Raw genomic sequence first — 13,425 nt, 5'->3', positions numbered from 1 at the left:
GCTTCTCAGGAAGTGACAGTGAGACAAGACCTTGTAGTGGATCTGAGGCCAGTGGGCAGAGGACATCAGAGGGGGGGTGACATCGGGCACAGGTGCAGCCCTGGACCACCAGCAGAGTCTGCATGAGGCCACGTGGCTGAGTCCAGGTCCTAGGCACAGTGGACTTCTCAAATAGGCTGCCTGCTCTGAGCTGCAATGTCAAGGCCAGGCCCTTTCAGGCAACTACCAAGCTCCATGTTGCAGCCCCCACGAAGCCAAGGACCCCAGTCCAGCTGACACTTTGGGTGTCTTTAAGTTCATAGAACAAAGAGTTAAGACCCTCCACAGACCTGAGAAAGGGGTAAGAAGAAGCCAATGTCTGTACATGACCAAGAGCCAAAGCCTGCAACACAGAACAAACCATAGTGACTATAAACATGGGTGAGGCTTGCATCATGAACCAAAGGAAAGAGAGGCTGCTCTGGATCACATCCCACCCAGACATTCTAGAGGCTTCCACCTGTGACTCCAGTCTTGTGGACCCCGTGTCTCTCGGGGACTCTGGGGGGACATCCTGAAGGTGTTTCTTATGGAGGGCAGGTGGCCTGGGAGGGGCTTCAGCCACATATAGTCCCCCTCTGGGAACTATCTTCTAATCCCCTCCCCCTCCCTTACCCCGTTCTGCTCACAGTCAGTCGCAACAGATCTGCCTCTCTCCTGGGGAGGACACAGTTTAGAGGAGCTGAGATTCACATTACATGGCTGATTTGTGGTTGTTGTTTTTCAGTCACTAAGTCGTATCTGACTCTTTGCGACCCCATGGACTGCAGCACACCATGCTCCTCTGCCCTCCACCATCTCCCAGAGCTTGCTCAAATTCATGTCCATTGAGCTGGTGATGCCATCCAACCATCTCATGCTCTGTTGTCCCCTTCTGCTGCCTGCCCTCAATCTTTCTCAGCATCAGGGCCTTTTCCACTGAGTCAGCTCTTCACATCAGGTGGCCAAAGTATTGGAGCTTCAGCTTCAGCATCAGTCCCTCCGATGAATATTCAGGGTTGATTTCCTTTAGGATTGACTGGTTTGATCTCCTTGTAGTCCAGGGGACTCTCAAGAATCTCAGAATCTCTGCAACAGCCCAAAGGAGGGATTGAAGGCCTCTTCATGGTGACCTTAGAGGGACAGAGGGTTCCCGCTGCCAGCCGTGGGCCGCGGGCCATGGGTTGGTGCAGCCTTCAGGCCCACACAAGGGATTGTTGTTCACGGAATTGCTCGGGGCGGCTCAGGGTCACAATGGGGCCTCTGAGGGCACAAAGCGCCTGTGACCTCGCCAAGTGTTCCTGCACATACAGGCATCTGCCCAAGGCATTTAAAATAGCATGACTCAAGAAAAAGATTTAAAGTGATTTTCCCCACTCTCTCTGCATGATCCATGGGCTTTGTTCTGTCTCCATCATATGGTCTTGCCAGCCTCTAAGAACCAGGGTGCTGAAGGCAGATGCCAGGGCTTCTAGCTGTGACCTCTCTCTTCTCTCACAGATGACCTGGGACAATCAGAGTGCCAGGTTCTCTACATGGTACCCAGAGAGGTTTGATACAGGCAGGGAATTCAGCTTCCCAGATGTCCTTCAGTTGATTTACAGTCAAGGAGAACCTGGAAGGAGGCAGGCACCAGGGACGTGATGGGAGAAGACATGCCAACAACTCTGGGTGCCCTGTGCTGCTTGAAGCTCTTTATTTAGTCACTTAGTCCTCATGACAACCCTATGTGGTGGATACTATTCAGATGAGGACTCTAGACACGGAGAGGCTAAAGGATTCACGCAAGGTCACAGATGAAGCAGGTGTTCCGAGGACCTAGCTCCACAGCCCCCCATGTCACCTGTCATGTGCCACGTCTCACAGGATCAGGGGATGCAGAGCTGCCAGGCCAGTCCCTCAAACCCACAACACTGACAGACAACAGGGAAGGTTCCAAACCACACACAGGGAGTGCCAGGGAAATCCAGGGGGAAGCCCAACCTGCCAAGGAGGTGTGTCTGACACGAGAGCACCTGAAGGCAGGGAAGCTTCCCCAGGCAGAGCCAGGGCAGTGATCCAGCCAGGTGAGGTGGAGGAGGTGAGGTCTCAGGAGGTTAGGAGAGCCAAGGCATGGCCCTGAAGGTGAGTTCCCATTGGACAGTGGCAGCTCTCCTGGTGAGAGATGCTGTGGGTCTGGGCAGTAGAGGGGGTGGTAGGAGAAGAGGGGTGGACAGACAGGCTAGGCTGGGAGAGTGGATAGACCTCACCAGGCTTTGGTGAACAGTGATCCCATGGAAGACAGTGGCTTATGGCATGGACCCTGAGCCAGCACATGAGTATGGCCTCTTACTCAGCCTCATGGCCCTTGCCTGCAGAACGGGAATATTCGTCTTGCCTCACAGGTTGTTGGAAGGATTCAAGGGCTTGGTTCAGCTAAGCACCTAAAACCAAGGAAGGCTGAGTGAAGTGTCAGCTGGGCTCATCATGATGGGCACAAAGGAGGGAAAGATCTAGAATGATCCTGTTTCTAATCAGGGCAGATGATGGTTATTGGCATTGTGTTTATGAATTAAACATGTTCCCCTGACATTGTCATAAATTTGGGTTGACACTTTTGCTTTTCCCCACAAAAGTTAACGTTTAGTCAGTAATGATGCACTTTAAAATAGCTTCACCTAGTTTATGACAGATTGAAACCATAAGGAAGTAATCACAGTTCAGGCATACAAAATAGGGCCCATGGCCATCTAGGATCTGGTCTCAGACACAGCCTTGCACCACTGACAGCTTCAACTTTTTTCTGAACTATACCAAACCAAGGATACCGGTTGTTTTTAAACAGTATCTGCCGGCAGCAAACTTGTGGTCTCAAGGTTGTTCCCCTTTCTAACTACACAATCATTTCTGACTCCAACTGATCCTTACTTCCTGCCAGCTCCAATTACAATTCTTGATCAACAACTCATGAAACTAAACTGTGGCCTTGTGGGTTTTCCTTTATAAGTTCTCTCCATTTTGTGGTGCAACACAATTCGACTGCTTCTTGAATGTGGGTTTCCTGGGCTGCAGTCCTAAAAAAAAAAACCCAAATAAATGCCTCTTTTTTTTTTTTCCAATTCACCCATGGCTCAAACAGTAAAGAATCTGCCTGCGATGCAGGAGACCAGGGTTCAATCCCTGGGTTGGGAAGACCCCCTGGAGAAGGGAATGGCTACCCACTCCAGTCTTCTTTTCTGGAGAATCCTATGGAGAGAGGAGCCTTGTGGCTAGAGTCCATGGGGTCGTAAAGAGTTGGACACAACTAAGCAACTAACACACATTTTTCCAATGAAGTCTTCATTCCCAAAATTTTCGTTAACATAGGAAACCAGATTTTAATCCCTTGGGAAGGAAGTCACTTCTGCCAGCCCTCTGACCACTAAGTGAAGGGCACTGGGAAGGCCAGAAAGGGTCACAGTCATCTAACCAGACCCTTCAGTCCCTCAGTCGCCCTGGCATGAGTAGCCAGACCTAAGAAGCCTCAGTGGGAGGCTGCAGAAGCCAGGAGACTGGCCCAGTGCACCCAGAGAGTTGGCACTGGAGCTGGCACTTGGCCACAGGCCTCCCACTCACCCTCCTCTGCTAGCTACCCATCTTGTTTCCTGCCTCTGCTGCCCGCCTCTTCTCCCTTTCAGTTTTATTAAGATACAATCATCATATAACACTGGAGAAGTTTAGAGTGTACAGCGTAATGACTGTTCTATATATATGCTGTGAAATGCTACCACGATTAGTTTAACCAACATCTTAATTAACATCTATCTGCTCACACAGTTAACACAATCTTTTCTCCTGGGGATGAGAACTTCTAAGATTTACTCTCTCAATGACTTTCAAATATACAGAAGTGTACTGTCATCTATCATCATTATGCTGTACAATACATGCTTAGGACTTATTTATCTCTTAACTGGAAATTTGTACCTTTGACCATTTTTACCCAGTTCTCCCACCTCTACCCCCACAACTGCTGGCAACCATAAATCTGATCTCTGTTTCTACTATTTCCTTTTCTTTTCCTGTTAGTTTCCACATGTAAGTGAGATGATACAGATGTGTTCTTCTCTGTCTGATTTAACTTCCCTTAGCATAAGATAATCACTGTCTCAGAGAGATACCAGCACCCACCTATTCATGGCAGAAGCCAAGACACAGAAACAATCTGTCGGGTGACAGGAAACTGAGGGCATTACACCTTCCTCTTTTAAGGTACCTCCACTGCTTTCTGCCATATGCGCTGTGGCAGGACAGACAGGGAGGAGCTAAATTAGCAACCTGCACTGAAGGCAGGGCCAGAGGTCAAAAAGAGCCACCGCTGTGAGTGTAGGGGGACAGTGCCCAGGCTCTGGGGCCACTAGGAGACCCTGCGGCCTTCAATCTCTGGGGTAAGAACTGATGACAACCTCGTGATCACCTAAGACCATGTCCAACAGCAGCTGGTGGAGGGCATGGCCGTCCCTGAGAATCACGTACAGATCACTTACTTACTACCATGTATCATGAGTGTCTGTATGATGACAATGTGTCCCCACACCCAGCCGGCTCCAATTTTTGGGTGTCCTTCATTCCACGTCCCCCGCCTCTGCTTTTTAAGCCAGCAAGCACCTCGCCCAAGCAGACATCCTGACTGGTTGCTTCTCTGCAGAACCAGCCCACAACAGGACACAGTGAGGCTAGAAGGACAGAGAGACTCTCACCAACTCCCAGGAGAGCAAGTGGCAGAGGTAGGACAAAGGCCCCAAAGGCCCCTCCTATGATTCATTCCTATCACCCAGGCCAGGAAGGCCTGGCAGGCAGGGGAAGTGCAGGTAGACAGACAGCATATTTTAGCCAAGCCCTGACTCCTGAAAGCGGGGCAGGGGCCTCCAGTCTTGGCCTGCACCCTGCCTTGGGCAAACAGTGACCAGAATGCACCCTGAGACAGCTTGCCTGGGGAGCTGGCCTTGTCGCTTAGATGTTCAGATAGGGCTGCCTGCCCTTCACCCTACTCACCTGAGTCAGGTGGGTTTCCAGCCTTTGAAACTTGAGGGAGGGTCTTTGACCCTCTCAGGGGGTCTCCCCACAGGGTGTCCTGTATGCACAGACCCCTGGCTGTATTGGAAGGCACAGGGGTTTCTGGCCTCACCCCCAGGCAGGTGGGGAGGGGTGATGGATGAGAAAGCTGCCCCGTGGTCACCTTAGGGCCCATCCTGCCCCTCACCACCTGCTCAGCTCTGTCCCTCCTGTGTTAAACACAAGGGGCCCAAACGGCCGGCGTGCATTCTCAGTGGGACTGAAGCAAAGAGCTCCCCACTCGTTCTCTGCTGTCATCTCACAGCGATCCTACCAGGCAAATGCTATTACTACTTCCACTGTACAGACTCTGGACCACAGCCCGCTGAGGTCACTGCTAAGAGGCTGAGACCGGTCCTGAACCAGGCAGGTTGGGCCGGCGCCCAGGCAGGGGAACCATCCCTGCAGAAATGTTCCACCCCCCACAGTCCCATGTCCCCTCCAGGATGGGTCTCCCCAACTCCCCCAGCTACATACAGGATCTCAGATGCCCCCATTCACCTTTGGAGTTTCAAAGGGCCAGTGTCCCCTGAAGATGCTTGCATTTCAGCACATGCATGCATGTGTCCTCAGTTGTGTCTGACTCTTTGCTACCCCATAAACTGTAGCCCATCAGGCTCCTCTGTCCATGGAATTTTCCAGGCAAGAATACTGAAGTAGGTTGCCATTTCCTTCACCAGAGGATCTTCCTGACCCAGGGATCAAACCTAAGGCCTTCCCATCTCTTGCATTGGCAGGCGGATTATTTTATCATTGTGCTACCAGAGAGTATGTGTGGGCACCAGGATCCCATCCTTCCCACCCAGGATTCGCTTCCCTCAAGATTTGTTCTTCCAGCTAGGGTGAGAGAACAGACCCCCAGGGAGTGGACACCCCCTCATACCCCCAATCTTGAGGAGCAGGGAGAAGCACCAGCTGGACAGGGACGGCTAAAAGGACCTTGTACTTTGTTTGACACAACCACACCAGCAGACTTGTTCTTGGGTCCCGCCGACCTGCCTGGCTCCAGAGTCACCAGGGCCTCAGCCAGCCACGGAGGCTCATCCACGAATTGAAATAAATTTGAGACTCAGGTCTCTTCTCACGTCCCTATTGGTTACCCACTCCAGCACAGTGGGTGACCTCACCTCCTACTTCTAAAAAAAAATTTTTTTAAGGACTAAAAATTTAAAAAGGGAAGAGGAGAAGGAAAAAGGGAAGAAGTTGTTTAGAGGAATCTCCCGCTTGCTTATCCTTGCTGGGTTCCTTGCTTTCTCCTGGTCCTTCCTATAAGACAAACCTACCTCCACCCTCTTGGGCCCTAGGAAGTGAGAGGTCTGGAGGGGGAGCAGGGGCGGGGCCTTCCCTTGCCCAAGCCCTGCCCTCCTCCCAGCATCCCTTGCGGCCCACAACCTTCAGCCACCACCTGCTCCCTACCGGGTTACACCTCAGCTCCTGCTCAGGTCCCACCCCTCCAAACAAGACCAAGGTCAACACCGATGGAGCCACAGAGTAACAGCAAGACCTAAATACAAGAAACCAGCAACAGCCCCAATCAAACCAAAAAGACTCCAAAGCTCTCCGTCCACTCTGCTCTTTCCCTTCACAGCCAGGCTTCCGGGAAAGTCGGCTCCAGGCCCGTTCAGAGCTGAGCCACTCAGAGCACGACCGTGGTCACTACCAACCTATGAGCTCCCCAAGACAAATAAGCTGGAATTCAGGTGATAGGATAAGGTCTAACCTCTTCTTTTGTGTGAAACCTAGTTTTAGTGGCCTACAGGGAGCCGTGTGCAGATGCCTGGCACCTAACACATCACCGACACCCTGACTGGCAGCCACCTTGAGGAGAAGCCGTGCCCCACAGCCAACCCAAGATGGCGGTAGTGGGCCTTGTGCACAGACGCTGCCCCGCCCATCAGTCTGAGGTTCAGTGAACAGTGCGCCTGCGCCAGACTTCCAGGAACACACCACGCCCTCCATAGCCCAGAACATGTAAAGCATTCCCTCCTTTATTGAAAATTATTTCCCTGCAAACATGAAAGAAATTGCAACTCTGAAATCTTGAATACAACAGGACAATGCTTCAGACCCGCCCCCCCCACACACAATCAGATATATATTTGAATCTCATTATTTGCAGTAGTTATTTTGGTAAAGTCACCACAGACGCTGGCTTAGTAAATAATGAACTATTTCTCCAAGGGTAAATATAGGATTGGGTTATGTAAGCCTGTGGTCACTACATTTTCACTAGGTGGCAAATACATCATTTGTTCTATCCGTCTCTATTTAAAGGTACCTTGTTTAATGTAATTTGTTGATTCATTCACATTGAACTCATGGTCAACAGCACTCTAATTTATTCTTGAATGAACCTTATGTAACACAGGCATTTTCTCTGTAAGGCACATTGCAGCTTTTTGGTACTTAGTCAACAGCAGCCAGCATTATGCTTGGGCACTATTTGAAAAAGCAAAATCACCAACACAAAGCACGAAAATGCAAAACACATGGCACTAAATGGACCATGAAAAGGATGCTTGATATCAGAGGCCAAGGGTTGAAACCTGAAGGCAGAGCATCACCTTGTTCAACCTCAGCCAGAAATTGTATATCAGGCAAATCAAGTTCCTAAGTAGTCTGCACATGTCCACAAACGACTGTAGAAGTGCCATGAGGGTTGATTTGGGGGTTACAGGTAAATATTACCAAGTGGGTCAACTCACAACACAGAACCAGAATTAATGAGAGGCAACTGTACATATGGCTTCCTTGGTGGCTCAGTGGTAAAGAATCCGCCTTCCAAACAAGAGACACAGGTTTGATCCCTAAGTCTGAAAGATCCCCTGGAGAAGAAAATTGCAGCCCACTCCAGTACTCTGGCCTGGGAAATCCCATGGACAGAGGAGTCTGGCAGGCTAGAGCCCATGGGGTCTCAAAAAGTCAGACACAATTGAGCAACAACAATGATAATTGTACGTATCATTGAGGAATACATGACTGAAGTTGGATACAAGACGTTTGGCAGATACAAGACCTTTGTGAATTTATCCTCCCAGTTTGTGGTTTGGCTTTTTGTTTTCTTAATACTGTCTTTTGAAAAGCAGAAGATTTTATATTTATGAAGACTGATTTACCAATGCATCTTTTGTGCCGTTTGTGTTTCTAAGACACCTCAGTCTTTGCCTACCCCAGAGTCTTGGAGATTCTTCTTCCTACATTATCTTCTAAAAATTCTATTGATCTAACTTTTATGTTTAGATCTACTTTCCATTTTGAGTTAATTTTTGTGTGTAGCCTAAAGTAAGGTCGATATTTCTTTTCCTGTACAAATATCCAAGGCTTCCGGCACTACATGCTGAAAAGACTATCCTTTTTCTCATTGAATTACCTTGGAGCCTGGGTCAAAAATCAGTTGGCCATATTTGTCAAAAATGGTTTCACAATATATGCGTAGGTCTATTTCTGGATTCTCTTTTGTGTACCCCCTGATTTGTGTTTATCTTTTAGTCAATACCACACTATTGTACTTTTATAATAAGTCTTGAAATCAGCTGTTGTAAGCCCTCTTTTTTCTTCTTTTTCAAAATTGCTTGACTCTTCTAGGTCTTTTACATTTCCATATCAATTTTCTGCCTAATGAATCTATGATTGGGATTGCACTGAATCTACAGATCAACTTCGGGAAAACTGACATCTTAACAATATGAGTCTTCTAATCTTTAAATGTGGCATATCTCTCCATTTATTTAATCTTGTTTAACTTCTCAGCAATGATTTTTTCATGATGTTACACACATTGTTAATATCCTTCCTTTTTATCCTACTGCAAATGACATTTTCATTTTTAAATGTTTGGTGCTATGTGTGGAAATGTAATTGATTTTTGTATACTGATCTTGTATGACCTTGCTAAACTCATTTAATAATCTAGTAGTTTTTCATAGATTCTGTTGGATTTTATACAGATACAATCATGTCATCTGTGAATAAAGACATTTTATTTTTTCCTTTTCAATTTGGATGCCTTTCATTTCTTTTCCTTGCCTTATGACACTGTCTAGGACCTCCATTAAAACACTGAATAGTTGTAGTGAGAGTGAGTATTCTTGCTTTGCTTCCAACCTCAGAGAGAAAGCATTCTGTCTTTTACTACTAAACAAGGTACTTGTTGGAGGTATCTTGCAGATGGTTTTTGTCAGGTTAAAGTTGTTGAAATTTCTGATTTTATTTTCTGAGAGATTTAATCATGAAAAGTTGCTGAATTTAGTCAGATTTGTCAAATGCTTTTTCATCATCTGTTGAGATAATCAAATGGGTTTTCTTTAGTCTGTTAATATGGGGAATTGTATCAGTTGAGTTTTAAATGTTAAACTAACTTTGCATTGTAGAATAAGCTCCACTTGGTCATGATGTATTTTTAATGGATTTGTAGAAAAATGCTTTTTGTTGAATTCAACCTTCTAATATTTGCCAAAGATTTTGTGTCTTTTGTGTCTTGGCTTATAAGGTTTGTTGTTCTATAATAGTCTTGTAATGTGTTTGTCTAGTTTGAATATTAGGGTAATGCCTGTCCCATAGAATAAGTTGAGAAGTTTTATCTCCTTTTCCATTTTCTGAGTTGTGCAGGATTGGTATTATTTTCTTTTTAAAATGTTTAGTTAAATTAATCTGCACCTGAAGTTTTATTTGTGTGATAACTCACATCTATAAGGAGGTCTAAAAGCTGCTTGGAAGTTCTAAAATGTGGTCTAGAAGTTCAAATGGGGAATTTCCTGGACCGTCACTGAAGGATAATGTGGATAGGCTGTTTGGTGAAGGAATCTCAACATCACTATCTACCCCAAGAAAGCTACTCCTTTGCAGGTCACTAACTAACTCCTTCTTACTGAATATAGTTGACCTGGGGTCAACCCCAGTCTTCCTCAACCTCTCATCAGCAATTGATACCATTGGGCCTCCTTGCTTTGACACTGCTTCCTTCCTGGGCTTCAGTGACTTCACACTGTCCTGTCTCCCATCTATTTCTCTGGCTTGGTGACCTGCAGCATTCCATATGAAGCTACCTTGCTTTCCGCTCTGTGTCCACATTCTTCCTTGAAGAAATCACTCATACCCATGGCAAGGACGCCTTAGTCCATTTATCACCTCCCTTTATCTCAGCTCCAGATCTATGGACACAGCTGCCTACAAAGTCTTCTAACCCCTGCAAGTCATGTCTCCATTTTATTGAGCTGTTTATATCTTTCAGTAGAGATGTATTGCTTCCCCCTTAGCAATTTTGCACATTCTCTGTTATGTATGTTCTTGTGTTCTTTATAATTTGTGCTGCTATCATGGCTAGAATCTCTTTTATGTTACTGGTCATTCTGGGACACTGGCCACTTGACAATTTCCTGTGGGCTTCCCTGTATCTGGCCATCCTAAGCCTCCCTTGTATTTGCTCTAAGAGTCTGTCCATTGATCTTCTTGGACTATGTAGGAGGATCATGTCCACTACAAATGAAGACTGGGTCAACCCCAGAGACAGAACTAATGGTGGAGGAGTGGGCATGCATGTCCTATTTCATCCTTAAATGGAAAGAATATTTCTAAGGCTTCACCCTTAAGTTCCAGGTTTACTCTGGTCTGTACAATGAATCACATTAAGGAAATTCTCTTCTCCTAGTTTGCCAAGAGAGTCTTTTCAAGAGTGTGTGTAACTTTGATCAGTGTTTCTGGCCTCTCTTGGAGCAATCCCAAGGTTTTCTCTTTTAAGTTGTTACTTGTTACAAAGTGTTGGACACCACCAAAGCGACTTAGCATGCATGCACTAGTAAATTAAAGTGATCGACTAGGGTTGAACCAATTTGGAAGCTATTGTTCTGGCAGCCTCCTGGACACCCTAACCCCATCATGTGATGATTTCTCCTTCTCAGGGAATCAGACAGGGAGAATAAACCAGGGCTCATGTTCTCAGGCTAGTTTCACCAGGATCTGTGAAGCTCACATAGCAGCATTGTGTAGGTCTGCACACTTTCCGTTTCTGACCAGTCTTTGAAGATCAGGCATGTTTATTGTTTAGAGAACAGTTTCATTCTTCATGTTCTGAAGGAGGAAGGAGCCAAGTTAGGCTGTGCTTCAGACCTGCGATTTCTGCTTTCAGAAAGTTAGCACTCAGAACACCCCACCCCAACCCTCAGTCATGCCCTTGAGACCTGGCTATGGATTGTAGCCAAACCCCTCCAAGTCCACCTCTGGACCAAGGGTGCCACCAGCTCTGGAGTCCAGGACATTCAGGCTTAGGAGAAATTGCACCTTGGGTAGAGAGATGGCTAGGGATGAGCATCTCCCTAGCCATCAAAAAGAGCCACCGCTGTGAGTGTAGGGGGACAGTGCCCAGGCTCTGGGGCCACTAGGAGACCCTGCGGCCTTCAATCTCTGGGGTAAGAACTGATGACAACCTCGTGATCACCTAAGACCATGTCCAACAGCAGCTGGTGGAGGGCATGGCCGTCCCTGAGAATCACGTACAGATCACTTACTTACTACCATGTATCATGAGTGTCTGTATGATGACAATGTGTCCCCACACCCAGCCGGCTCCAATTTTTGGGTGTCCTTCATTCCACGTCCCCCGCCTCTGCTTTTTAAGCCAGCAAGCACCTCACCCAAGCAGACATCCTGACTGGTTGCTTCTCTGCAGAACCAGCCCACAACAGGATACAGTGAGGCTTTGGCCTCCATGTCTTGTTGTCTTGAAACTTTGCTCCCAGAGAATGGCATTGAAACATGTATATTATCATGTGTGAAACGAATCTCCAGTCCAAGTTCGATGCATGAGACAGGGTGCTTGGGTCTGGTGCACTGGGATGACCCAGAGGGATGGGATGGGGAGGGAGGTGGGAGGAGGGGTTGGGATAGGGATCCCATGTACTCCCGTGGTGGATTCATGTCAAAGTATGGCAAAACCACTACAATATTGTAAAGTAATTAGCCTCCAATTAAAATAAATAAATTTATATTTTAAAAAAAAAGAAACTTTGCTCCCAGGCAGCAAAGGAATCCAAGTAAAGCTTTACACAGAAACAGGAATAATTCCAGCAGGATCCAACATATTAATGCTGTAATGTTCTTTATATAAGCCATAATTTATTTGGGATTTTTCTTTGGATGCACATGTGGGATTGATAGAGTTGTCTTTTTGTGTGTTGCCCAGACTTGGGAAGCTTTAAAGAAATACAGCCCTGGTCCCAAGCCCTGGAGAGTCTCATCCTTTAGCTCCAAGTTTGATACAAGAATCTGTACTTTGAAGAAGCTGATTAGAGTGTTATTATCATTTTTTAACCATTTAAAAAATTTATTCTTAGTTGCAGGGTCTCCAATGCTGCATGTGGGCTTTCTCTAGTTGCAGAGAGTGGGGCTACTCTTCATTGCGGTGTTTGGGCTTCTCATTGTGATGGCTTCTCTTGCTGCAGAGCAGAGGCTCTAGGGCATGCAGACTTCAGTAGCTGCAGAATGTGGGCTCAGTAGTTGTGGCTCTCGGGCTCTAGAGAACAGGCTCAGTAGTTGAGGCAGACACACTTAGTTGTTCCGTGGCATGAGGTATTTTCCGGACCAGGAATCAAACCCATGTCCCCTGAATTGGCAGGCGGATTCTTATCCACTGCACCACTGGTGAAGTCCATTTTTTAACCACTTCGCTTTTAAGTGAAGTATAGTCAATTTACAATGTTGTGTTAGCTTCAGGTGTACAGCAAAGTGATCCAGTTATATATGCATTTGTCTGTGTGTATACATATATACGTGTATATATGTGGAGTTGGGCAAAAAGTTTGTTCAGGTTTTTCTGTAAGATGTTACAAAAAACCCAAACAAACTTGAACTATTTGGCTAACCCAATATATACTTTTTCAGATTCTTTTCCATTATAGGTTATTACAAGACATTGAATATAGTTCCCTGTGCTAGACAGTTGGTCCTTGTTGTTTACCTACTTTATACATAGTAGTGTGTATATGTTAAGACCAAACTCCTAACTTATCTACCCCCCTACCCTCTACTATTGTCTCTGATAACCATACATTTGTTTTCTATGTCTGTGAGTCTATTTCTGTTTTGTAAATAAGTTCACTTATATCATTTGTTTAGCTCCCACATATAAGTGATACCATATGATATTTGTCTTTGTCTGATTTACTTCACTTAATATGATAATCTCTAAGGCCATCCATGTTGCTGAAAATGGCATTACTTCATTTTTTTATGGCTGAGTAATTTTCCATTGTGGGTGTTTGTGTATACATATATCTCACATCTTTTTTGGAAGGCCCTGACCTCAGCATCATTATCACTGAAACCTAGAGTTTCATGGAG

General features: G+C 46.2%; 1 long non-coding RNA gene across 1 annotated transcript in view; it reads right to left on the bottom strand.

Moving 5' to 3' along the window:
• Window positions 1-13,425, bottom strand: part of LOC145503966 (uncharacterized) — a 30,469-nt gene that overhangs the window by 2,810 nt on the left and 14,234 nt on the right. The gene's annotated exons all lie outside the window — the stretch shown is intronic.

This window comes from Giraffa tippelskirchi, chromosome 4 (assembly GCF_054371585.1).
Source record: "Giraffa tippelskirchi isolate mGirTip1 chromosome 4, T2T-mGirTip1v1.2.pri, whole genome shotgun sequence".
In the NCBI taxonomy this organism is placed as follows: Eukaryota; Metazoa; Chordata; class Mammalia; order Artiodactyla; family Giraffidae; genus Giraffa; species Giraffa tippelskirchi.
The sequence above is the reverse complement of the archived record's forward strand: the minus strand, read 5'-3'. Positions and strand labels throughout refer to the sequence as shown.